A 26,826-nucleotide genomic window follows, 5' to 3' on the forward strand; every position below is an offset into this window, starting at 1 on the left:
AGAGACGATGGGATTTATGGAGGAGGAGGACGGCTTGAGGGGGAGGTAGGACGGTGGGGGTGGATGGCGACAGTAGGGACATTGGCCTTGAATGCCTCAGACAAGGTCTGCTGGAGAAAGGAGGCGGCATGGGTTACATCATCAAGGTGGTGGTGGGTGAAGGGGTGGCTATCGACCTGAGTGGAGAGGGTAACCCAGTAGGCATTGCAGTTGGCACGGGAATAGTCATGGATGTACTTTGGGGGAGGGTCTGAAATGGTGAGGACAGGGAGATGGTCGTTACCAATAGGCTCCAGGACATCCACCGTTATGCGGCCCAGGAAGTTAGGGGAGGCAAGGATAACATCGGGAGTGGAGATGGAATCGGGACGGGTGTGCTGGGGGATGGGGGTGAGGTCGCCTTGAAGCGAGGAGAGGAACCGATGCCACCGCCATAACTGGGCGGCGGAACGCCTATGGATGTTGAGGTCGGCGGCGATCATGTGGGAGGAGAAGGTACGGTCAATGTGGGAGAGGAAGTCGAAGGGAATAGGGGCGCTAGGGCGGACATAGATGGTGGCGCAGGTAACGGTAAGGCCGGGGAAGAAGAGACTGAGGATCAGGTGTTCAGTGGGGTCGGGAAGGAGAGGTTGGAGCCGAACGGGGATCTGGTGGTGGTGACCAATGGCAACTCCGCCACGTGCAATTGGGAGGGGTTTATCGGAGTGGTGAAGGAGGTAGGGTGAAGTGTGGACGGTGTGGTGGGGTTGGAGGAAGGTTTCATTGAGGAGGAAGGCATCCACGTGGTGTGTGGCAAGGGTGTGCAGGAAGAGGTTCTTGTTGGCGGCAAGGAAGTGGATGTTGTTGAAAAGGATACCGTGCTGTCGCGCCATGATGGGGATTTAGACGAGGATGTCAAGACGGGAGAAGGTGAAATGGGCCTGGTTGTTGGAGTAGGTAGTGTACATTTTTAGGTGGAAAACAGAACGGGTGGCGAGGGATATCTGTTGGAGGGTGTGGGGGCACTGACAAGGATGAACATTCTGAAGGACGATGGTGAGGAATCTGATGATGTCCTCAACGGTAGGGGGTGGGCGAAGGGAATTGCCGGGAGGGGTGGGGACGTCCAGAGGGTGGACAGGAACGGTGAGTTCAGGAATGGTAGGAGGTGGGTGGGCCTTAAACTTCTGGGAGTAGGTAGGATGAGGGAGGTTACAGGTATTACAGGAAGGGGGGGACTGGAGATTGGGGCACTGCCGTAAAAAGTGGGCTTGCCTACAGTGCAGGCAGGTGGGGTCCTCGCGGCACTCAGATGTTGGGTGTGCATTATACCGCAAGCACCTCTGTCAGCGGAGGGATTGAGGAGGGGAATGGGAGGGGTCAACTTTATAACGTTGGTTAAAGAGAAGGGCACCCTCCTTCAGGAGACGGTCTATTTAGGGGGCGTGCTCGGAAAAGACCCGCTTAAGGCGGGTTGGGCTGGCAGAGTTGTGGATGCGGCGAATCGCACGCACTTCCAGATGGGGATGTGCCTGAACCCCCGCCAACACCTCCTGCTCCGTGATCGTCTGACAAACTGAGTGATCACGGCGGTGAGGGTCGGTGGGCGCCATGGAGGTTGGGGTTGGCGGGAGGGAGACGGGGAAGGGGCAGGAGTGAGGGAGGCATGAGGGCCAAAGCGGGTGACAGGGATGTGGGAAAGGAAATCCGTGTGAAGGGTAGGGCTGGTGGAGGAGATGATGACTGAATCACGGCAAGGAGTGAGGAGGGAGATGGGGGCACCGGGAAAATGCTGGCGATGGAAGAGGGTGAGGTTCCAGGCCTCAAGAAGGGAGGGATCAGGACGGGAGAGGAGATAGTGGTAGGGGGAGGTGGAGGAGGAAGAGGAGGAGGAGGGGCAGGGACAGGCGGGGAGACATCCATGGCATCCTGGGCCGGGGAAGGGGGATGACGCAGAGCCTTTTTAGGAGTAGAGGAAGCAGGGGTGCCACTGGGGCATTTGACGGCGCCCTAGGAAGTGTGGGGGATGGGAGCAACTGAAATGTGGCGGTGAGTGGCAGGTCCCAATGCTGGAGTCGGCGCCGGAGATGGTGAGGGCGATGGCGATGGCGAAGGCGATGGTGATGATGAAGGTGAAGGGCTGAGCGTGGGCCATGGCCCTCCGGGCGACCACCCTAGTGGGTCCCGCGGAACCGGAAGGAGCAGAGGGAGGGAGTGGCGGGAAGGGATCAGAGGAGGCATGGGAGGAAGGAGCTGGGGATGGGGCATCAAATAGTGAGGGAGACGGGAGAGTGAAGAGTGGGGGGATGGACTGAGGGGGGGTGACTGGGCACACCACGTGATAGTGGTGGCAGCGGCGGAGGGGGAGGTGTATATGATGGCGGTAGTGGTGGTTGTAGACGAGGTGGTGGGGGTTGACATCGTGATAAGGGGAAAAAAACAGGACAAGACAAAGAAGCAAATGAGGGACAGGCAGGGCGACGAGAGACACAGAGTAGAAGGGGACGGAGAATGATGAAGGAAACCAGGGCTGAAGTCTCACTCTGCTGCTGCTGGCGGGGGGGGGGGGGGAAGGCGACCCGGTTGGCTGGCTGGTGGGGGTGGGGACGCCTACGCTGCCGCTGCTGCTGTTGCTTCTGCTGTTGCTGGTGGCAGCTAGGATCACTGGTGGCTGCGACCGCTGCGGGCTGTGGGCGAGGACCGCTATGGGCTGCTGGCAAGGACTGCTGCTGGGTAGACCGCGCCTGAGTTACTCGCATTTGGAGTAATCGCAGGGGTCAGCTCGACCGAAGTGCAATGGACAAGCCTCACCCCGGAGGAACCGCCTTCATGATCACGGTATCCTCTACGCCAGGTAAGTATGCTTCTCCTCTTTAAAAAAGAGATGGGGCCCCTCCACGTCCGCACCAACGTGGTGACCAAACCAAAAGTTCTACTGTCACCTCCGTAAACATGTTAGTTGTCTGGTAAGTGGATCACAGGATGCTGGGCTGTGATGTTGTCCGTGCATCTGGGTAAGGCTACGCATTAACACGGTCCATCAGGTGATAGATAGTGGACGAAACGCGAGTGAGGGTAACGATTTGAAGAGCAGAGGGAAAAAAGTGCCATGGCTCGTGCCGTGGGAAAAAAACCTCTGCGACAGTGGGATGGGTAGTAAGAGCAGTAGTGGCTTACTAGCTGCGATAGCTCATGCAAGGTTGGATTTGTTAGAGTAGGTATCATGCATCATTACCGTGACAAGCGATGGCGATGTGTCCCAGTTGCTGCTGCTGCTGCATTCCTGGAACAATCAAGATCGTTATACAGTAGTGAGAGATCGGCCATAGATCATCTCACTGTGTGGGGGATGTGTGGAGCTTGTTTGCATGCAGTGTACGGTACGGCTTCCCTGTGTGGTGCCAGTTATTCGGCAGTGTATTCCAGCTGGATATCCAGTAATGGCGTCTGATTAACAGGGGCTCGCCTGTGCCGTTATGTTTGCGAATGCTTGGCCATAGGTGTTATGTCCTTACAAGTATGTCTTTTGGTCTTTTATGTTTCCATCTATGGTTGTGGTCGTAGTTCCCCAGATTCAGAATAAACGGGTTCTGCGAATGTCTGGAGTTTCTGTATAGTCTTGTGGTGAGTTTGTGGATTACCTCCGTGAGAGTCTCAAGTCGGTATTCCTGGTGAAGGTCCGCGATGCGTGTGTATCGTGGAGCATTGCTTATGAATTTTGGTACTTTGTTTTGTATGAGCTGCAGACGGCGCAGGCGTGTAGGCGCAGCGTATCCCCAGACAGGAGCTGCGTACGTCATCAGGGGTCGGATAAGGGTCATGTACATGGACCTCGACACCCTTCTGTTCAGTGTGCTACGCCTGTTGAGCATAGGATAGAGCTGTTTGAGCCTCGCGCTATCTCGGTTGGTCATGTGTTGTATGTGGTCCCCCCAGAGTAATTTCCGGTCCAGCCAGACACCGAGGTATTTGACTTTCTCGCGGAAACGTATTGGACGTGCATGTAGAGTTATTGGTCTGCAGTAGCGGTGTTTGCGCAGTTGCTTCGATCTTCTAGTGAACAGAACGGCTTCGGACTTGTCGACGTTTACTCTAACACGCCATTTCTTCAACCAAGGCTTGGCCACTCTGAGTGCAGTCTGTAGGCGTGACGTAATGTTTGATGGTTTCCAATCTTGCGCAAGGATGGCTGTGTCATCCGCGTAGATTGCCATCATTGTGTTGTGTGTGGTTGGGAGATCGTTTATGTAGAGGTTAAACAGTAGGGGCCCTAGGATGCTTCCCTGGGGTACTCCCGCGTGTATACCGTGTCGTGTTGATTGTTTTCCCTGCACGTCAGTGTTGAAACTCCTGTCTGTGAGGTAAGAGTGTATTAGACGCAGCAGCCCGTCAGGGAATCCCGCGTCGCTGAGTTTGCGGATGAGGCCGTTGTGCCATAGACGGTCGAAAGCCTTTTCGATGTCCAGGAACACTGCCCCTGTAGCTTTGTTTATGTTGAAGCCATGTGTTATATGTTCAACGTCCCGTAGGAGTTGTTGTGTTGTGGAGTGGTGATTCCTGAAGCCGAATTGCTCCGGTCTCAGGATGTCATTTGTTATGCAGTGCCTAGTGATGCGTTTGAGAATCACCTTCTCAACAATCTTACTGAGCGAGCTCAGAAGGCTGACGGGTCGGTAATTTTGTGGGAGGCTGTGGTCTTTCCCCGGCTTCCTGAACATCAGGACCTTGGCCGTCTTCCAAAAGGCGGGGAAGTGTTGGTAATTTAGTATGGCATTCGTTATGTGTGTTAGGTACTCAGTTGCTTTACCCGTGAACTCCTGGAGGACACGGTTTTGAATGCCATCATGACCAGGGGCTTTCCTAGCAGCGGAATGCATTATAGCCCAGGAGACTTCGGCTGTGCTAGCATGTCGAATGTCGTCGCGCGATGGTTGGGCTAGAATGCGTGTCACCTCTTGGTCAGTAGCAAGTGTGAACACTGGATCTGATGGTACCAGGTTCGGTGTGAATGACGCTGCGAGTGTTCGAGCCATTAGTTCTGCTTTCTCCTCGGCTGAGTATGCAGGTCCGTCAGGCCCTTGAAGCGTTGGGGTGTATATTTTCTCCCTGGTGAAGTGTCGGGCTAGCTGCCACACGCCAGGTCGTGCGGTGTCCAGCCCTTCGAGTTTTTGATTCCAGTGTTGTGTTCTATATGTTTGTATTTTATCGTGTATGATGCCCTGTAGTCTGTTAATGTGCCGTTTGAAGTACGGACGCCTGGTGCGCTGCCATTGTCTCCTGAGGCGATTCCTCATTGAGATTAGGCCCAGGATTTCCTGGGACAGGGCCGCACTGCGTTGTCGTGAGGTGCGATCAGGTATGGTGCCTGCCATCGCGTCCCGGACGGCGTTAGTGAGGGTTTCTACTGCCTCGTCAATTTGTCCTGTTTCGTTAATTTCGTGTATAGGTGGGATGTGGCTATCAAGCGTTTGCTTGAACAATGTCCAATTCGCACGCCCGTAGTCCAACATCTTGCGTTGTTCCGTGTGCTGCAGTGTTTCCTCAATGTATAGTATTACAGGTTGGTGGTTTGAGGGCAGATCGTTTTCAACGGCAACGTTGAGTGTCGCTGTAATGCCCTTGATGAGGGCTATGTCTATCACGTCTGGCCTGTGTCCCCTCTGATAGGGAATGTGCGTCGGTTCAATCGGCGCTAGTATAATGTAGTTTCTGCCTAGCGAATGTTCGTACAGTTTTTTGCCGTTGGGATTTCGTATGCGTGAATTCCATTCTGGGTGTTTTGCGTTCAGATCTCCAGCCACTATTACTCGCGGTGAAATGTTGAGTAATGTGCTGATAGCGCGTGTTGAGATGCCTACAGGGCTGTTGTATAACGATATCAGTGTGGTGTAGGCTCCGTTGAACTTGACTGTGACGGCCGTAGCCTCGATTTTTCCCAGTTCAGGGAGCTCTATGTTTGTGTGCTCAATGTCTTTGTGTATGACGATTGCAGTTCCACCTGCCACAGCGTCGCCCGGTCGGTCGGTACGATAGGCACAATAGCCAGGAAAGTTAAATTGTTTGTGCGGTTTAAGTTTAGTCTCGCTCAGTAGCGCGACAAGGATTCCCTTGCGCTCCTTGAACGCGGCAAATTCTGCCCTTTTGTTGTGGATCGAGTCTGCATTCCAGAACAGGATCTGTGATAGTGTATGCGGGTCTGCGTTATGGGTCGGGTGTGGTATATTATTCATGTAAGAGTGTGAAAGAGTGTTGTGATGGCAGTGTGTATGACAGCCCAGTATTGCCCGGGTTCGGCGCTCATGAGCTGGGTGATGAGTATAGTGACGGCCGTCAGCACCTTGGTAAGGATTTGAACGGTCGTGTGTCGGGGGAATAGTGTTTCCAGTATTCCCCCAGGTGGTGTGTTGGTGTTGGGTGTGGCAGCCTGAGGTGCTGTTGTGGAGTTAGCGGCCGCTTGTGCGGGTATTGGTGTGTTGTTAGGAGCGGCATTTGTGCTTTGTGACAGAGGTTGTGGCGCCTGTGTTACTTCTGTGGTGGGGGGGATGGTAGTGTGAGTTACAGTCTCAGTGTCTTGTTGACTGTTTTCCTGTGTGTTGCTGTTCTGTTGTTGCTGTGTGGCCTGTTGTGGTGATTTCGTGTTCCCCGCCCTGTGTTTGCGTGTATGTCTATTCCTCCTCTGGGCTTGAGGTTCGGGGGGTTCTTGTGTGGGGGTGTTTTCCTGTATATGGTGCGTTTCTTCGCAGCACGTGATTTCCGGGAGTGGGGTCGTGTTGTTTGGGGGCATAGGTGTTGATACCGATGCTTGTTGGGTTTCAGGTGTTGCCTGTGGTTGTTGTGTGGCTCTTGCAGCGATTGTTTCACGTGTGTGTGTAGGGCGCTGAGGTTCCGCAGCCTGTGCCGTTCCGCCAGGGCGTGCAACCGTGGCAAACGTTACGCCTTTCCTTACTGGGTTCGGCGCTGGCCTTGGACGTGGTATGTCGTACAGTACCCTACTTTTGTCTTGTTTTCGCTTCAGCGCCTGTTTGTATGAGTTGCACTGTCTGAAGTTTGCCGCATGGGGCCCACCGCAGTTGGCACAGCGTCGCTGGTTTGGTTGTGTTTGTGTGCAAGTGTTGGATCTGTGGCTGCCAGCGCATCCGCGGCAGCGAGTTGCCAGGCCGCAGCGGAGGGCCGAGTGGCCGAACCGCTGGCAGTTGTTGCATTGTTGGGGGACGTTGGGTGGTTCGTAAAGTTCTACACGTACGTCCATCCGCAGAAAGCTCTTTATCTGCAGGATGGAGCGGGAATCAGCCGAGTTGGCTAACTCAACCATGTAGTGTGGTAACGGTGCGTGTGTACGGAACCCAGTCATCCGGGAGGCACTTTTACAGTCGAATCCCAGATAACAAAGGGCCGCATGTACTGTCTCGTTGGGGTACCGGGATCCACTCCCTTGATCACGTACTGCTGGGTTCTCTCGTCCAGCGTTCTGTACGTGTAATGTTCGATCTTCCGATCTTTGAGGAAGGTCAGAAGATCTTTATATTCGTTGTCTGTGGCAACGTACGTTGAGGCCCTATCCCCCGAGTACTTTGCATGTAATGTGCTGTTTATGTGCCTTGCCGCGAATGCAGTGTTAAGGGCACTAAGGTTCCCATAGTTTTGTATGACAACTGGGGGGAAACCAGTTTTGTGTTGAGTGGGCACTGCTGTGGCTTTGTGTGCTTTGTTGTTGTTCGCCACAACTGTGTTTGCGTTTTGTTTTGTGTTAATGTTGCTATCCTGAGATGAGCTGGTGGGTGTAGGCAACAGCGCCTTTCGGTTGCCTAGCGAGTTTGGTTGCTCGCTTGTTTGTGCTGGTGTTTTTTTGGATCTGCGTTTTGGGCCCTCCACCTGCCAGGGCTCTGTGTAGTGGTTTTCTGTATCCACATCCGCCGCCGCTGCCTCGGTCTCTTGAGGCTACGGCGCCGGTGGGAGAATGGTACATGACTGTCCAGTGACAGGTGAGTGTAAAGTGATGTTAAGTGTAGTTGTTTTGGTGGGAGAGACGTCCGCCCCGAAAAGTTCGGTGATTAGCCGGCGCGACTCGAGCTGCTTTTGCGCTTTCGCGCCAAGCTGTCGAGCGTCGCCAGCCGCTCCCTTGCCTTCGGTTGCGGGCGGGGCGCGAGTTTCGGCGGGTGTAGTCGATCCTCGCGCCTCTTGTGTTGCAGTCTTGCTGCGGGTGATAGCAGGGGAAGTGCTAGTAGCGTCCGCCATCTCGAACTTAGGATTATTTATTGGGTGGGAAGGGGGAAACGACAATTTTACTTTTCTCGATAGGCGAGAGAAGTGTTACTTGTTCCCTATTGAAGTGGGTGGTCCTACTTTACGCTAACATGCGCTGTTCGTGCAAATGCGGCACCTAAAGGAGGTGCGGAAGAAGAATGGCCTGCAGCACGCGGTCTTGGTCCCGTGAAGGAGCCCTGGTACTGCCTCAGAGTCCCTAAAAGAACGTGAGAATCACGTTGGGGGCGTTGGGTAACCGGAGGCTACCGGGAGCTGCGAGCCGAAGCTCTTTCGCGGCAGTCCGCGACTGGTTGCGCGGCTTTGCGTCGAAGGGGAGCAGGCTCAACCCTTCGGCACTCGGCCGGTTGCCGCTGGGCAGCTGCGCCGGGAGCGGCTGATGCACACTCCCCAGGCGCTGCCGGGCGGCCGGCTGGCGCGCGGCCTTCTAGAGGGGGTAGCGGGCGAGCTACGGCTGCTGGCGGTCGGCGGCTGCGCTGCGAGGTCCTCTCCGCTCGGCGTCCACGCGAGCTCTGGTGCCGCCGGTGGTATGCTTCTCCTCGTTTTTTTTCTTTACTGTGATTTTTATCACCTTACACAAGGCGGGCTGTCAGCAGCTGAGTACGCCGCTCTTCAGCCTTGAGATTTACAATAAGTGAGAAAGAGAGGGGGCACAGAGAAAACAATCAAAACGGCGGGCAAAACAATGTAGACACTAAAAAACAAAAAACACGGAGCCGTTCACGCCTGACGAGAAAACAGCACTGACACTAGTTGACACGGCGCACAAAACATGGATGATGGCGATGGTACACGTGAACAGTGGCGGCGTGACGGCGAACAAACACACACGAGACACTGACGGCGATGACCTCCGGCGCGCGAATGTTCACTGTGCGTGTGCGAGGAGAAGCTTTGATTGTAATGGAGATTAGCACCGGGACAGCGCGAACGCAGTCCCGACTACCAAAAATTATGCCCCCGAGTTACTCGCATTTGGAGTAATCGCGGGGGTCAGCTCGACCGAAGTGCAATGGACAAGCCTCACCCCGGAGGAACCGCCTTCATGATCACGGTATCCTCTACGCCAGGTAAGTATGCTTCTCCTCGTTTTTTTTTCTTTATTGTTATTTTAAACCTGTACAATAAAAAGGCTGTCAGCAGCATTCTACGCCGCTCTTCAGCCAGAGGATACACAAAGAGAAGAAACACTGAGAAGACACATAAGTTACAGAACGGTGGGCAATAAAACAGTAGACACATAAAGACATTCCCACGCCCGGGTTCCCGGGTTCGATTCCCGGCGGGATCAGAGATTTTCTCTGCCTCGTGATGGCTGGGTGTTGCGTGATGTCCTTCGGTTAGTTCGGTTTAAGTAGTTCTAAGTTCTAGGGGACTGATGACCTGAGATGTTAAGTCCCATAGTGCTCAGAGCCATTTGAACCATTTTTTTTTAACATAAAGACAAACACGGAGCCGTTCACACTCGACGATAATCCACACTGCAAACTGTGGATACGACACACAAACACTGAAGAAGACGATGGAACTGGTGAACGATGGAGTGTGACGGTGAAACACAGAACACTAAACATGACGGCACACATGAAACACTGGTGGCGGTGTTCTCCGGCGCGCGAATGTCCACTTAGCGTGTGCGAGTCCAGGGACCTGCCAAGAGGGGGACAGGGGTGAGGTGGGGGAGAGGGGAGAAAAAGGATGAAAATGGCTGAGGAGACGGGGGCAGGAGGAGAGGAACAGGGGAGGGGGGGCCCGGGGGAGGAGGGGGGAGAAAGGGAGGACGGAGGGAAAAGGGAGAGAAGGGAGGGAGGGTGCCCAGAGGAGCAAGCACAGGAGGAGGGTGGGAGGATCAAAGTTGGTAGGAGGGGTAGATGGAGAGGAGGGGGGCATCATCAGGGAGGGGGAGCTGGCGGAAGCCACCTTGGGAGAGGGTAAGGAGGGTGGAGAGATGGAGACCGGGTGGGACGAGCGAATACAGGCGCAGCAACGGGCGGGGGTGGGAGAGGATCGGGGAAACGAGCGGGTGAGGAGGATCGAGTTTGCGGGAGGTGTACAGGATCCATATCCTTTCAAGGAAAAGGAGGAGGTGGGGGAAGAGGATGAGATCGTACAGGATCCGCGTGAGGGAAGACGGATGTGATAGGCGAGGCGGAGAGCATGACGTTCAAGGATTTGGAGGGATTTATAAAAGGTAGGGGAGGTGGAGATCCAAGCCGGATGGCCATAACAAAGGATAAGGCGGATGAAGGATTTATAGGTGTGGAGGATAGTGGAGGGGTCCAGACCCCAAGTACGGCCGGAGAGGAGCTTGAGGAGACCAAGTCGGGAGTGTGCCTTGGCTTGGATTGTCCGGAGGTGGGGAGTCCAGGAGAGGCGGCCGTCGAGGGTGACGCCAAGGTACTTAAGGGTGGGAGTGAGGGTGATAGGACGGCCATAGATGGTGATATAGAAATCAAGGAGGCGGAAGGAAGGGGTGGTTTTTCCTACAATGATCGCCTGGGTTTTGGAGGGATTGACCTTGAGCAACCACTGGTTGCACCAAGCGGTGAACCGGTGAAGATAGGATTGGAGGTGTTGGGAGCGCTGTAATGTGGGGGCAAGGGCAAGGAAGGCGGTGTCATCAGCAAACTGGAGAAGGTGGACGGGGGCTGATGGTGGTGGCATGTCCGCCGTGTACAAAAGGTACGGAAGGGGGGAGAGGACGGAGCCTTGAGGCACTCCGGCAAAGGGGAAAAAGGTGTAGGAATCTGTGTTATAGATGGTGACATAGGAAGGACGGTGGGAGAGAAAGGAGCCGATCAGACGGACGTAGTTAATGGGAAGGGCGAAGGTTTGGAGCTTGAAGAGGAGACCGGAATACCATACGTGGTCATATGCACGTTCGAGGTCCAGGGAGAGGAAGATTGCGGAGTGATTGGAATTAAGCTGTTCGGAAAGGAGATGAGTGAGGTGATGGAGAAGGTCGTCGGAAGAGAAGAACGATCGAAAGCCACACTGGGTAACGGGAAGGAGGCGGTGCTGGCGGAGATGCTGGTGGATGCGTCGGGTGAGGATAGATTCCAGGACCTTGCTGAAGACCGAGGTAAGGCTGATGGGACGGTAGGAGGAGACAGCGGATGGCGGTTTGCCAGGTTTAAGGAACATGAGGATACGGGAGGTTTTCCACAGGTCGGGGTAGTAACCAGTGGACAGGACTACATTATAGAGCCTGGCCAGGGTGGAGAGGAAAGAGACAGGAGCTTCATGAAGGTGACGGTAGGTGACACGATCGTGACCAGGAGTGGTGTTGCATTTTGTGCAGAGTGTAGCAATGAGATCCGGTGTAGTGATAGGGGCATTGAGTTCCGTGTGTGCAATGTTGTCCAAATTACTGAAAACCAGGAGCGAGGGGAGGGACAGAGGTGTCAGTTCGATCGCGGATATCCGGGAAGAGGGAGTAATCGAACTGGGGATCATCGGGGATGGAAAATACATCGAAGAGGTAGGAGGCAAAGTGATTGGCCTTACTAAGGGTGTCAGGGGAAGGGTGATCATCATGGAGAAGAGGATAGTAGGGGGAGGGTTTAGTTCCGGTAAAGCGACGGAAGGCTGACCAGAACTTGGACGTGTTGATAGGTAGGGTAGCATGTAAACGGGTGCATGCCTGTCGCCAGTCCCGGCGTTTCTTAGCCGTGAGCAAATTACGAATGTGTCGCTGGAGTTGCCGGTGGCATCGTAGTGTGTCCGGGTCATGCGTGCGGAGGAAGGCACGGTAGAGACGACGGGATTCACAGAGGAGGAGAACAGCCTGTGGGGGTAAGGTAGGACGGTGGGGGTGGACGGTGACAGTAGGGACGTGGGCCTCCACGGCCGCAGACAAGGTCTGCTGGAAAAAGGAGGCGGCATGGGTGACATCGTCAGGGTGGTGGTAGGTGAAGCGGTGGCTATCGACCTGGGTGGAAAGGGTATCCTGGTAGGCATTCCAGTCGGCATGGGAATAGTCATGGACGTACTTAGGGGGAGGGTCATTACGAGGGTCGGGGCGGGGGCGACGACCGTCTGAAATGGTGAGGAGGACAGGGAGATGGTCGCTACCAATAGGCTCCATGACATTCACCATTATGTGGCCAAAGAGGTTTGGGGAGGAGAGGATAACATCAGGAGTGGAGCTGGATTCGGGACGGGTGTGCTGGGGGATGGGGATGAGGTCGCCTTGAAGGGAGGAGAGGAACCGATGCCACCGCCGTAACTGGGCGGCGGAACGACTATGGGTGTTGAGGTCGGCGGCGATCATGTAGGAGGAGAAGGTACGATCGATGTGGGAGAGGAAGTCGAAGGGAATAGGGCGTTAGGGCGGACATAGATGGTGGCGCAGGTAAAGGTAAGGCCGGGGAAGAAGAGACTAAGGATCAGGTGTTCGGTGGGGTCGGGAAGGAGAGGTTGGAGCCAAACGGGGATCTGGTGGTGGTGACCAATGGCAACGCCGCCACGCGCAATTGGGAGGGGTTATGGGAGCGGTGGAGGAGGTAGGGTGAGGTGTGGATGGGGGGTGAGGTTGGAGGAAGGTTTCATTGAGGAGGAAGGCATCCACACGGTGGGTGGCAAGGGTGTGCAGGAAGAGGTTCTTGTTGGCGGGAATGGAGTGGATATTGTTGAAAAGGATATGTTGCTGTCGCGCCATGATAGGGATTTAGACGAGGGTATCAGGACGGGAGAAGGTGAAATGGGCCCGGTTGTTGGAGTAGGTGGCGTACATCTTGAGTTGGAATATGGAACGGGCAGCGAGGGAGATCTGCTGGAGGGTGTGGGGGCGCTGAAAGGGATGAACGTTTTGAAGGGCGATGGTGAGGAACCTGATGATGTCCTCAGCGGTGGGAGGGGGACGAAGGGAATTGCCAGGAGGGGTGGGGGCGTCCAGGGGACGGACAGGTACGGTGAGTTGAGGAGTGGTCAGAGGGGGTCGGGCTTTACACTTTTGGGAGTAGGTGGGATGGGGGAGATTGCAGGTATTGCAGGAGGGAGGGGTTTGAAGGTTAGGGCACTGCCGGAGGAAGTGCGCTTGCCTACAATGCGGGCAGGTGGGGGCCTCCCAGCACTCAGCTGTTGGGTGTGCATTATAGCGCAGACACCTCTGGCAGCGCAGGGATTGAGGAGGGGAACAGGAGGGGTCGACCTTGTCGCTGGTGGAAGAGGAGGGCACCCTCCTTCAGGAGACGGTCAATGGAGGGGGCATCCTCGGAGAAATCCCGCATAAGGCGAGTGGGGCCGGCCGAGGTGAAAATGCGGTGGACCGCCCGCACCTCCAGCGTTGGATGCGCCTTGAGCTCCGCCAACACCTCCTCCTCCGTGATCGATGGACTGAGCCAAAGAGGTTTGGGGAGGAGAGGATAACATCAGGAGTGGAGCTGGATTCGGGACGGGTGTGCTGGGGGATGGGGATGAGGTCGCCTTGAAGGGAGGAGAGGAACCGATGCCACCGCCGTAACTGGGCGGCGGAACGACTATGGGTGTTGAGGTCGGCGGCGATCATGTAGGAGGAGAAGGTACGATCGATGTGGGAGAGGAAGTCGAAGGGAATAGGGCGTTAGGGCGGACATAGATGGTGGCGCAGGTAAAGGTAAGGCCGGGGAAGAAGAGACTAAGGATCAGGTGTTCGGTGGGGTCGGGAAGGAGAGGTTGGAGCCAAACGGGGATCTGGTGGTGGTGACCAATGGCAACGCCGCCACGCGCAATTGGGAGGGGTTATGGGAGCGGTGGAGGAGGTAGGGTGAGGTGTGGATGGGGGGTGAGGTTGGAGGAAGGTTTCATTGAGGAGGAAGGCATCCACACGGTGGGTGGCAAGGGTGTGCAGGAAGAGGTTCTTGTTGGCGGGAATGGAGTGGATATTGTTGAAAAGGATATGTTGCTGTCGCGCCATGATAGGGATTTAGACGAGGGTATCAGGACGGGAGAAGGTGAAATGGGCCCGGTTGTTGGAGTAGGTGGCGTACATCTTGAGTTGGAATATGGAACGGGCAGCGAGGGAGATCTGCTGGAGGGTGTGGGGGCGCTGAAAGGGATGAACGTTTTGAAGGGCGATGGTGAGGAACCTGATGATGTCCTCAGCGGTGGGAGGGGGACGAAGGGAATTGCCAGGAGGGGTGGGGGCGTCCAGGGGACGGACAGGTACGGTGAGTTGAGGAGTGGTCAGAGGGGGTCGGGCTTTACACTTTTGGGAGTAGGTGGGATGGGGGAGATTGCAGGTATTGCAGGAGGGAGGGGTTTGAAGGTTAGGGCACTGCCGGAGGAAGTGCGCTTGCCTACAATGCGGGCAGGTGGGGGCCTCCCAGCACTCAGCTGTTGGGTGTGCATTATAGCGCAGACACCTCTGGCAGCGCAGGGATTGAGGAGGGGAACAGGAGGGGTCGACCTTGTCGCTGGTGGAAGAGGAGGGCACCCTCCTTCAGGAGACGGTCAATGGAGGGGGCATCCTCGGAGAAATCCCGCATAAGGCGAGTGGGGCCGGCCGAGGTGAAAATGCGGTGGACCGCCCGCACCTCCAGCGTTGGATGCGCCTTGAGCTCCGCCAACACCTCCTCCTCCGTGATCGATGGACTGAGCCAAAGAGGTTTGGGGAGGAGAGGATAACATCAGGAGTGGAGCTGGATTCGGGACGGGTGTGCTGGGGGATGGGGATGAGGTCGCCTTGAAGGGAGGAGAGGAACCGATGCCACCGCCGTAACTGGGCGGCGGAACGACTATGGGTGTTGAGGTCGGCGGCGATCATGTAGGAGGAGAAGGTACGATCGATGTGGGAGAGGAAGTCGAAGGGAATAGGGCGTTAGGGCGGACATAGATGGTGGCGCAGGTAAAGGTAAGGCCGGGGAAGAAGAGACTAAGGATCAGGTGTTCGGTGGGGTCGGGAAGGAGAGGTTGGAGCCAAACGGGGATCTGGTGGTGGTGACCAATGGCAACGCCGCCACGCGCAATTGGGAGGGGTTATGGGAGCGGTGGAGGAGGTAGGGTGAGGTGTGGATGGGGGGTGAGGTTGGAGGAAGGTTTCATTGAGGAGGAAGGCATCCACACGGTGGGTGGCAAGGGTGTGCAGGAAGAGGTTCTTGTTGGCGGGAATGGAGTGGATATTGTTGAAAAGGATATGTTGCTGTCGCGCCATGATAGGGATTTAGACGAGGGTATCAGGACGGGAGAAGGTGAAATGGGCCCGGTTGTTGGAGTAGGTGGCGTACATCTTGAGTTGGAATATGGAACGGGCAGCGAGGGAGATCTGCTGGAGGGTGTGGGGGCGCTGAAAGGGATGAACGTTTTGAAGGGCGATGGTGAGGAACCTGATGATGTCCTCAGCGGTGGGAGGGGGACGAAGGGAATTGCCAGGAGGGGTGGGGGCGTCCAGGGGACGGACAGGTACGGTGAGTTGAGGAGTGGTCAGAGGGGGTCGGGCTTTACACTTTTGGGAGTAGGTGGGATGGGGGAGATTGCAGGTATTGCAGGAGGGAGGGGTTTGAAGGTTAGGGCACTGTCGGAGGAAGTGCGCTTGCCTACAATGCGGGCAGGTGGGGGCCTCCCAGCACTCAGCTGTTGGGTGTGCATTATAGCGCAGACACCTCTGGCAGCGCAGGGATTGAGGAGGGGAATGGGAGGGGTCGACCTTGTCGCTGGTGGAAGAGGAGGGCACCCTCCTTCAGGAGACGGTCAATGGAGGGGGCGTCCTCGGAGAAATCCCGCATAAGGCGAGTGGGGCCGGCCGAGGTGAAAATGCGGTGGACCGCCCGCACCTCCAGCGTTGGATGCGCCTTGAGCTCCGCCAACACCTCCTGCTCCGTGATCGATGGACTGAGCCAAGTGATCACGGCGGTGAGGGTTGGCTTGCGACGCGGGGGTTGGGGTTGGCGGGTAGGAGATGGAGAAGGAGCAGGGGCGAGGGAGGTATTGGGGCCAAAACGGGTGATGGGGAGGTGGGAAAGGATAGTATAGAGGGTGGGGCTGGGGGAGGAGATGAGAACAGAATCCCGTCTGGGAGTGAGGTGAGAGATGGGGGCACCAGGGAAGTGTTGGCAGAGGAGGAGAGATTTTGGGCCTCGATAAGGGCAGGATTGGGATGAGAGAGGAGGTATTTGTATAAAGAGGGGGGGGGAGGAGGAAGAGGAGGAGGAGGAGGCGGAGGGAGCAGGGCCAGGTGGGGAGACATCTATGGCATCTTGGGGGGGGGGGAAGGAGGACGGGGCAGGGCCTTTTTGGGAGCAGAGGAGGTGGTGGTGCCACTAGGGCGTTTAATGGCGGCAGAAGGGAAGGTGGTGATATGAGGGACGGGAGCTATAGGGAGGTGGTGGGAAGGGACAGGTCCCAACGGCGACGGCGACGGCAACGGCGACGGCGACGGCGACGGCGGCGGCGACGGCGGCGACGGCGGCGACGGCGGCGGAGGCGGCGACGGTGGCGGCGGTGATGGCGAAGGCAACGGGGAGAGCTGGGCATGGACAGTGGCCCGACGGGCCACCACCCGAGCCGGAGCTGCAGTGACAGGCTGGGGGAGTGGGGGGAAAGGATCAGATCGAGAGGAGCGGGAGGAAGAAGCTGGAGAGGGGGCGACAAAGAGCGAGGGCGAAGGGAGGGTGAGAAGAGGTGGGATGGAAGGAGGGTGGTGGGACTGGGCACACCATGTTGTAGTGGTGGAGGTGGCAGAAGGGGAATTATAAACTATGGCGGTGGTGGTAGTGGTGGCGGTGGTGGTGGTGGTGGGGGTGGGGCCGACATGACGACAGGGAGAAACAATAACGCACAGAACGAAAAGGGAACGACACAAACTGGCGACAGGCGGCGATGGCGGGGGGCAGGAACGCCGCAGCTGCAGCTGCCGGGGCCGGGGCCGAAGCCGCTGCCGCCTGGACCGCTGTTGTTGTTGTTGTTGTTGTTGTTGCTGCTGCTGCTGCTGATGCCGCCGCCGCCGCCGCCGCCGCCGCCGCCGCCGCAGGAGGAGGAGGAGGAGGACTGACTGGCTGGCTGGCTGGCTGGCTGGCTGCTGCCGGCGGGACCGCTGCTGCTGCTGCTGCTGCAATGGCACAATCGAAGGGCGGTAACCTTGCGGTGTACCGCCGGAGAATGCTTCTCCTCTAAGGATGGGGCCCCTCCACGCCCGCACCAACGTGGTGACCAACACAAAAGTTCTACTGTCACCTCCGTAAGCATGTTAGTTTTGAATCAGGCGTCACAGGATGCAGGCTGTGATGTTATCCGTGCGTCTGGGTAAGACTACTCATTAACATGGTCCATCAGGAGATAGAAGTGGTCGAAAACGATCGAAGGGTAGAGGTTGTAAGAGCAGAGGAAAAAAAGTGCCAAGGCCAGCGCCAAGGGGAAAAAACCTCTGCGACAGTAGGACGGGTAGTAAGGGCAGTAGCGGCTTGCTAGCTGCGACAGAGCATGCAAGGTGAGGGGGGTTAGCGTGAGGTATCCTGCAACGTTACCTATGTACTGCGTGGTCGTTAGCTGGGTCAGTCCGGTGCTGCGGCTGGGCTCGCTCGTAGTCTCCTGGACCGGCCGCAGTGGCTTACTCCCTGTAACATAAAAGTTCGGCGCGGCAGCGCGGCGACGCTTGCGCGATGAAGACTGCCCTACTGGCTTCTCGGTCCCTTGCGGGGCCCGGTCCCGCAGCAGTCGGCGTTGCCACCGGTTCCGCTGGGGCGGCGGTTTTCTTTTTTGCACCTTTCACCTGCAGTGCTGCTGGGGCAACCGCTGGGATAGGCGCGAGAACGTCCTTCTGCGAGGTCGCAGGAGTGTTCGCAGGTACGACTGCACTGAGGCCTTGGGCGAAGTCTGCTCGCAGTTGCCTCAAGGCCTCTTCCTTCTCTGCAGTCACGGCGGCTGCGAAGGCAGCCCTCTCCGCCTCCATGACGGCTTTGAGGGCTGCTGTGGCCTACTTCACGGCGATGCCGAGTTCGAGGTCACATCTCTTCGCGGGAGGGCGAGCTGCGTCCTGGCTGCCCGTTTCCGAGAGGCCGTCCCCGCCCCTGGCAGGTGGATCTGCTGCTGCGCCGTCCCTCAGCTGCACCGGGCTGTTCTCCGCCCTACGCAGTTTCCGACGTCGTCTTCTCTTCTGCTGCTGCGTCGGTGCAGCCGCGGCCGCTTCGCCGCCCCCGGCACGGTTGCGGCTAGAGAAAGCCGCACAACCGCGCCAACTGGCGACGTGCGGGCGGCCACACCGGACACAAGTCGGCAGAGCGTTGCTGCCGCGGTCGCAGGCGCGGCTGTCGTGCTCACCTGAGCACTTGACGCACCGCGCCGCGTTGCGGCAATACTTCGCAACATGGCCATCGCCCTGCACCTGAAGCACTGGGGCTGAGGGTCCATGCCGGTCGGGAGAGCCTCCGTCGTAACCGGGAAGCCCAGCAACTTCCGCAAGTCGAAGATGTCGCTCCCGCCGTCGACCGTTTGCGCGGTCACGGCATAGAGCGGCGCCCTCTTCCTGTTGGTCCGGTTGTGCAACCTTGCAGCTGCATTACCAAACCCGGCTCGTAGCAGCCCTTCCCGGACCGCTGCCTCATCACAGTACCAAGGCAACCCCCTGAGGAGTGCCTTAGTCGTCTTCATCCTTCCTACGGAAGGTGCTTTCTCACGCGCCGGCGGCGCATCGACGATGTGGTCGGCCACTGCGACCTTGATCGCCCTGTGGTCGGCCACGTTTGCGGCTCGATCGCAGATCAGCGAGTCTGTATCGACAGACTCGCAGACCACCTCGATCCGAGCGCAATTCGTCATGGTGTCGAACAGCGCTGTCCACCCGCCTTTGCACTTGACGTACAAAGGGGGGACAGGCTGCGACTCGTCTTCTCGGGAGTTCCTTGCACGGTCGGTAGACTCAGTGAGTTGCACAACCGAAGGACCCTTCGTAGCGGCAGGTTTCCTCTGCGCACCCTTCTTTCCCGTGCTGCGAGGCGCGGAACACAGCAATTTGCACGTGTTGTAAGAACAACGCACGACAATCTGCTCTCCGCGGCGCCCACAGCACAGAAAACCTCTTCACGAGCTCTCAACGGCCGAGTAAGCGAAACGCGCAACGGCAGCGATGCGCTCGCCTCGCCAGCTCAGGCCCTGCTTCTCTTTTTTTTTTCCTTTATTGTAATTTTAATCACCGATATAGGCGGGCTGGCAGCAGCTCATTACGCTGCTCTTCAGCCTTAAGTGGAACAATAACATGACAGAGGCGATACAGACAATACAAAAAACGGCGGGCAAAAAAATGGAGATACAAAAAAAAACAATAAACATGAAGCCGTTCACGAAGGACGATAAAAACACTAACACTTGTGGACACGGCGCACAGAACACGGAGAACGGCGATGGCACATGTGAACAGTGGAGTCGTAACTGCACGAAACACAAAACGAAGCACACACACGAGATACTGATGTCGATGATCTCCGGCGCGCGAATGTTCACAATGCGTGTGCGAGTCTGGGGACCTGCCAAGAGAGGAGGAGGAGGAAGGGGATTGGGAGAGCGAGAGGGGAGAGCAGAGATGCCACGGGCAGGGGCGAAAGGGGGGGAGGGAGGAAGGGGGAGGGCAAACCTGGGGTAAGAGGGGTGGACGGAGGGGACGTGGGAAAAGGAAAGAGAATGGAAGGGAAGAGAAGGGAGGCAGGGTGCCCAAAGGAAAGGACACCGGAAGTGGGGGATGGGGCAGGGTCAAAGTTGATAGGAGGGGTTGATGGAGGGGAGGAGGGCATCATCAGGGAGGGGGAGCTGGCGGAAGCCACCTTGGGAGAGCGTAAGGAGGGTGGAGAGATGGAGACCGGGTGGGACGTGGGAATACAGGCGCGGCAGTGGGTGGGGGTGAGAGAGGATCGGGGAGATGAGCGGGTGAGGAGGATCGAGTTTATGGGAGGTGTACAGGATCCGTATCCTTTCAAGGAAAAGGAGGAGGTGGGGGAAGGGGATGAAATTGTACAGGATCCGTGTGGGGGAGGGGAGACGGATGCGATAGGCGAGGCGGAGAGCATGACGTTCAAGGATTTGGAGGGATTTATAGAAGGAAGGGGGGCCGGAGATCCAACCCGGATGGGCATAACAAAGGATAGGGCGGATGAGGGACTTATAGGTGTGGAGGATGGTGGAGGGGTCCAGACCCCATGTACGGCCAGAGAGGAGCTTGAGGAGACTGAGGTGGGAGCGTGCCTTGGCTTGGATTGTCTGGAGGTGAAGAGTCCAGGAGAGGTGACGGTAGAGGGTGACACCAAGGTACTTAAGGGTGGGAGTGAGGGCGATAGGACGGACATAGATAGTGAGATAGAAATCAAGGAGGCGGAAGGAAGGGGTGGTTTTGCCTACAATGATAGTCTGGGTTTTGGAGGGATTGACCTTGAGCAACCACTGGTTGCACCAAGCGGTGAACTGGTCAAGATGGTATTGGAGAAGGTTTTGGGAGCGCTGTAGGGTGGGGGCAAGGGCAAGGAAGGCGGTGTCATCAGCAAACTGGAGAAGGTGCACGGGGGCTGACGGCGGCAGCATGTCCGCCGTGTACAAAAGGTACAGAAGGGGGGAGAGGACGGAGCCTAGGGGCACACCGGCAGAGGGGAAAAATGTGTAGGAATCTGTATTATGGATGGTGACATAGGAAGGACGGCGGGAGAGAAAGGAGCCGATCAGACGGACGTAGTTAATGGGAAGGGCGAAGGTTTGGAGCTTGAAGAGGAGACTGGAATGCCATATGCGGTCAGATGCACGTTCGAGGTCCAGGGAGAGGAAGACGGCGGAGCGATGGGAAGTAAGCTGCTCGGAAAGGAGATGAGTGAGGTGAAGGAGAAGGTCGTCAGAAGAGAAGGACGGCCGAAAGCCACACCGGGTAATGGGCAGGAGGCAGTGCTGGCGGAGATGCTGGTGGATGCGTCGGGTGAGGATAGATTCCAGGACCTTGCTGAAGACCGAGGTAAGGCTGATGGGACGGTAGGAGGAGACGGCAGATGGCGGTTTGCCAGGTTTAAGGAACATGAGGATACAGGAGGTTTTCCACAGGTCGTGGTAGTAACCGGTGGACAGGACTACATTGTAGAGCCTGGCCAGGGTGGAGAGGAAAGAGACAGGAGCTTCACGAAGGTGACGGTAGGTGACACGATTGTGACCAGGAGCGGTGTTGCTTTTGGTGCGGAGTGTAGCAATGAGATCCTGTGTAGTGATAGGGGCATTGAGTTCCGTGTGTGCAATCTTGTCCAACTACTGGAAACCAGGAGTGAGGGGAGGGACGGAGGTGTCAGTTCGATCGCGGACATCCGGGAAGAGGGAGTAATCGAACTGGGGATCATCAGGGATGGAAAAGACATCAGAGAGGTAGGAGGCAAAGTGATTGGCCTTACTAAGGGTGTCAGGGAAAGGGTGATCATCATGGAGAAGAGGATAATAGGGGGAGGGTTTAGTTCTGGTAAGGTGGCGGAAGGCCGACCAGAACTTGGACGAGTTGATTGGGAGGGTAGCATTTAAACGGGTGCATGTCTGTCGCCAGTCCCGGCGTTTCTTAGCCGCGAGCAAATTACGAATGTGTCGCTGGAGTTGCCGGTGGCGAGTAGTGTGTCCGGCTCATGCGTGCGGAGGAAGGCACGATAGAGACGACGGGATTCACGGAGGAGGAGAACGGCCTGTGGGGGTAAGGTAGGATGGTGGGGGTGGACGGTGACAGTAGGGACGTGGGCCTCCACGGCCTCAGACAAGGTCTGCTGGAGAAAGGAGGCGGCATGGGTGACAGCGTCAGGGTGGTGGTAGGTGAAGGGGTGGCTATCGACCTGGGTGGAAAGGGTATCCCGGTAGGCATTCCAGTCGGCACAGGAATAGTCGTGGACAAACTTAGGGGGAGGGTCAGTACGGGGGTCGGGGCGAGGGCGACGACCGTCGGAAACGGTGAGGACAGGGAGATGGTCGCTACCAATAGGCTCCAGGACATCCACCGTTATGCGGCCAAAGAGGTTGGGGGAGGAGAGGATAACATCAGGTGTGGAGTTGGATTCGGGACGGGTGTGCTGGGGGATGGGGATGAGGTCGCCTTGAAGGGAGGAGAGGAACCGATGCCACCGCCGTAACTGGGCGGCGGAACGCCTATGGATGTTGAGGTCGGCGGCGATCATGTAGGAGGAGAAGGTACGGTCAATGTGGGAGAGGAAGTCGAAGGGAATAGGGGCGCTAGGGCGGACATAGATGGTGGCGCAGGTAACGGTATGGCCGGGGAAGAAGAGACTGAGGATCAGGTGTTCGGTGGGGTCGGGAAGGAGAGGTTGGATCCGAACGGGGATCTGGTGGTGGTGACCAATGGCAACTCCGCCACGCGCAATTGGGAGGGGGTTATCGGAGCGGTGGAGGATGGAGGTGAGGATGGAGTGGTGGGGTTGTAGGAAGGTTTCATTGAGGAGCAAAGTATCCATGCGGTGGGTGGCAAGGGTGTGCAGGAAGAGGCTCTTGTTGGCGGAGAGGGAGCGGATATTGTTGAAAAGGATACGTTGCTGGTGCGCCATGACAGGTATTTAGATGAGGGTGTCAAGATGGGAGAAGGTGAAATGGGCCTGGTTGTTGGAGTAGGTGGCATACATCTTGAGTTGGAATATGGAACGGGCAGCAAGGGAGATCTGCTGGAGGGTGTGGAGGCACTGAAAGGGATGAACATTTTGAAGGACGATGGTGATGAACCTGATGATGTCCTCAGCGGAGGGGGGGGGGGACCGAAGGGAATTGCAAGGAGGGGTGGGGGCGTCCAGGGGATGGACAGGGATGGTGAGTTCAGGAGTGGTCGGAGGGGGTCGGGCTTTACACTTTTGGGAGTAGGTGGGATGGGGGAGATTGCAGGTATTGCAGGAAGGAGGGGATTGGAGGTTAGGGCACTGCCTGAGGAAGTGCACTTGCCTACAATGCGGGCAGGTGGGGGCCTCCCAGCACTCAGCTGTGGGGTGCGCGTTATAGTGCAGACACCTCTTGCAACGCGGGGATTGAGGAGGGGAACGGGAGGGGTGAGCCTTATAACGCTGGTTAAAAAGGAGGGCACCCTCCTTCAGGAGACGGTCTATGGAAGGAGCATGCTCAGAAAAAACCCGCATAAGGTGGGTGGGGCCGGCAGCGTTATGGATCCGGCGAACCGCATGCACCTCCAGATGGGGATGGGCCTGAAGCTCCGCCAACACCTCCTCCTCCGTGATCACTGGACTGAGCCGAGTGATCACGGCAGTGAGGGTCGGCGGGAGACGCGGAGGTTGGGGTTGGCGGGATGGAGATGGCGAGGGAGCAGGGGTGAGAGAGGCATGAGAGCCAAAGCGGGTGACAGGGATGCAGGAGAGGAGGTCTGTGTGGAGGGTAGGGCTGGGGGAGGAGATGAGTACCGAATCACGGCGAGGAGTGAGGAGGGAGATGGGGGCATTAGGATAATTCCGGCGAAGGAAGAGGGTGAGGTTCCGGGCTTCAAGGAGGGAGGGATCCGGACGGGAGAGAAGGTAGCGGTAGGAGGAGGGGGTAGAGGAGGAGGAGGAGGAGGGGGCAGAGATGGGCGGGGAGAGATCCATGGCATCAGGGGTGGGGGAAGGGGGACGAGGCGGAGCCGTTTTTGGAGCAGACGAGGCAGGGGTGCCACTGGGGCGCTTGACGGCGGCGGCGCAGGTGTGGGGGATGGGAACAACTGGAATGTGGCGGGGAGTGGCAGGTCCCGGGGCTGGAGTCGGCGCCGGAGATGGTGACGGTGACGGTGACAGCGAAGGCGACGGCGCCTATGACGATGACGGTGGCGGTGGCGGCGGTGATGGCAAAGGCGACGGGGAGAGCTGGGCGTGGACAGTGGCCCGACGGGCCACCACCCTAGCTGGAGCTGCAGTGACAGGCTGGGGGAGTGGGGGGAAAGGATCAGATCGAGAGGAGTGGGAGGAAGAAGCTGGAGAGGGGGCGACAAAGAGCGATGGCGAAGGGAGAGTGAGAAGAGGTGGGATGGAAGGAGGGGGGTGGGACAGGGCACACCACGTTATAGTGGTGGAGATGGCGGAAGGGGAAGTGTAAACTATGGCGGTGGCGGTAGTGGTGGCGGTGGTGGCGGGGGCGGACATGACGACAGGGAGAAACAATAACACACAGAACGAAAGGGAAAGGACACAAACCGGGGCAGACGAAGACAAAGACGGAGGAAGACGAGGACGGCCGAAGACCAGGGTCGGACGGCGACGTCGGCGGCGGCGGCGGCGGCGGCGGCGGCGAGCACCGGCTGGCGGCGGCGGCGGCGGCGGCGGCGGCGAGCACCGGCTGGCGGCGACGGCGGCGGCGAACAGACGGACGGACGGACAGCAGGCAGCAGCGGTAGCAGCGGAGACGGACAGCGAGCAGGCAGGCAGGCGGACGGACGGACGGACGGACGGACGAACGAACAGCTACAGCAGTAAGCTGCGGGCAGACGGGCAGAGAGACAGATAGACAGACAGACAGACACAATCTTCGAAAGCGGAGATTCCAACCTGAGAGTAGCCCAGGCTTTGCAATCTGGCTCCTTCGAATGAGGGGATCCAACCCTCTGTTCGCCTGTTTCTCCTAGTTTTTTTTTTTTTTTTACTTTATTGTTATTTTAATACCTGTACAAATCAGGTAGGCTGGCAGCAGCACACTACGCCGCTCTTCAGCCGTAGTGTTTACAATAGTATAAGAACGGAGAATGATAAGTAACATAGTGATGGGCAAAAGAGAGAGGTCACACAGACACAAAAAACACGGAGTCGTTCACACGTGATGATAACAACACTGAAAACACGTTGGCACGGCGCACAGAACACTGATGAATCCGACGGCACAAGTGAACGTAGTAGTGGGACGGCGGACACCAAAAACACTAAACGAAAATGAAAAAGAAGGGAAGAGAAGAGAAGGGAGGGAGGGTGCCGAAAGGAAAGGACACCGGAGGTGGGGGGCGGGGCAGGGTCAAAGTTGATAGGAGGGGTAGATGGAGGGGACGAGGACATCATCAGGGAGAGGGAGCTGGCGGAAGCCACCTTGGGAGAGGGTAAGGAGGGTGGAGAGATGGAGACCGCGCGGGACATAGGAACACAGGCGTGGCAGCGGGCGGGGATGGGAGAGGATCTGGGATACGAGCAGGTGAGGAGGATGAAGTTTACGGGAGGTGTAAAGGATCAGTATCCTTTCAAGGAAAAGGAGGAGGTATCCTCTACGCCAGGTAAGTATGCTTCTCCTCGGTTTTTTTCTCCTTTATTGTAATTTTAAACACCTATACAGGCGGGCTGTCAGCAGCATAGTACGCTGCTCTTCAGCCTTAAGTGGAACAATAAACATGACAGAGAGGTGATATATACAATACAAAAAACGGCGGGGAAAAAATGGAGATACAAAAAAACACACAAGAAGCCGTTCACGTTGGACGAAAAAAAACACTAACACTTGGATACACGGCGCACAAAACACGGAGAACGGCGACGGCACATGTGAACAGTTGAGTTGTAACTGCACGAAACACAAAACGATGCAAACACACACTAAACACTGATGGCGATGATCTCCGGCGCGCGAATGTTCACTGAGCGTGTACGAGTCCGGGGACCTGCCAAGAGAGGAGGTGGAGGAGGCGGAAGGGGAAATGGGAGAGGGGAGAGCAGAGATGCCATGGGCAAAGGAGGGAAGGGGAGGGAGGAAGGGGGAGGGGAAGCCCGGGGGAGAAGGGAGGAGGGAGGCGGGAAAGGAAAGAGAAGGGAAGGGAAAGGGGGGGAGGGAGCGTGCCTAAAGGAAAGGACACAGGAGGTGGGGGGGAGGATCAAAGTTGATAGGAGGGGTAGATGCAGGGGAGGAGGACATCATCAGGGTGGGGGAGCTGGCGGAAGCCACCTTGGGAGAGGGTAAGGAGGGTGGAGAGATGGAGACCGGGTAGGACATGGGAATACAGGCGCGACAGCGGGCGGGGGTGGGTGAGGATCGGGGAGACGAGCGGGTGAGGAGGATCCAGTTTACGGGAGGTGTACAGGATCCGTAGCCTTTCAAGGAAAAGGAGGAGGTGGGGGAAGGGGATGAGATCATACAGGATCCGCATGGGGGAGGGGAGACGGATGCGATAGGCGAGGCGGAGAGCATGGCGTTCAAGGATTTGGAGGGATTTATAAAAGGGAGGGGGGGCGGAGATCCAAGCCGGATGGGCATAACAAAGGATTGGGCGAATGAGGGATTTATAGGTGTGGAGGGTGGTGGCCCACGTACGGCCAGAGCGGAGCTTGAGGAGACTGAGTCGGGAGCGTACCTTGGCTTGGATTGTCCGGAGGTGGGGAGTCCAGGAGAGGCGACGGTCGAGGGTGACGCCAAGGTACTTAAGGGTGGGAGTGAGGGCGATAGAACGGCCATAGAATGTGATGTAGAAATCAAGGAGGCGGAAGGAAGGGGTGGTTTTGCCTACAATGATCGCCTGGGTTTTGGAGGGATTGACCTTGAGCAACCACTGGTTACACAAAGCGGTGAACGCAGTCCGGACTACCAAAAATTATGCGCCCGAGTTACTCGCATTTGGAGTAATCGCGGGGGTCAGCTCGACCGAAGTGCAATGGACAAGCCTCACCCCGGAGGAACCGCCTTCATGATCACAGTATCCTCTACGCCAGGTAAGTATGCTTCTCC

The 26,826-nt window shown here is 57.2% G+C and overlaps 2 non-coding genes and 1 pseudogene across 2 annotated transcripts; all 3 read right to left on the reverse strand.

Moving 5' to 3' along the window:
- Positions 1–2,715: 2,715 nt before the first annotated feature.
- On the reverse strand, positions 2,716–2,841 carry LOC124552843 (annotated as a pseudogene).
- Positions 2,842–9,157: 6,316 nt separating this feature from the next.
- On the reverse strand, positions 9,158–9,319 carry LOC124552798. The gene has a single exon (XR_006967982.1). It is a non-coding gene; the product is annotated as a U1 spliceosomal RNA (small nuclear RNA).
- A 17,338-nt stretch (positions 9,320–26,657) lies between these two features.
- Positions 26,658–26,818, reverse strand: LOC124552821. The gene has a single exon (XR_006967985.1). It is a non-coding gene; the product is annotated as a U1 spliceosomal RNA (small nuclear RNA).
- Between the last annotated feature and the right edge of the window lie 8 nt (positions 26,819–26,826).

The sequence above is a fragment of the Schistocerca americana genome, chromosome 1 (genome assembly GCF_021461395.2).
Source record: "Schistocerca americana isolate TAMUIC-IGC-003095 chromosome 1, iqSchAmer2.1, whole genome shotgun sequence".
NCBI classification, from domain to species: domain Eukaryota; kingdom Metazoa; phylum Arthropoda; class Insecta; order Orthoptera; family Acrididae; genus Schistocerca; species Schistocerca americana.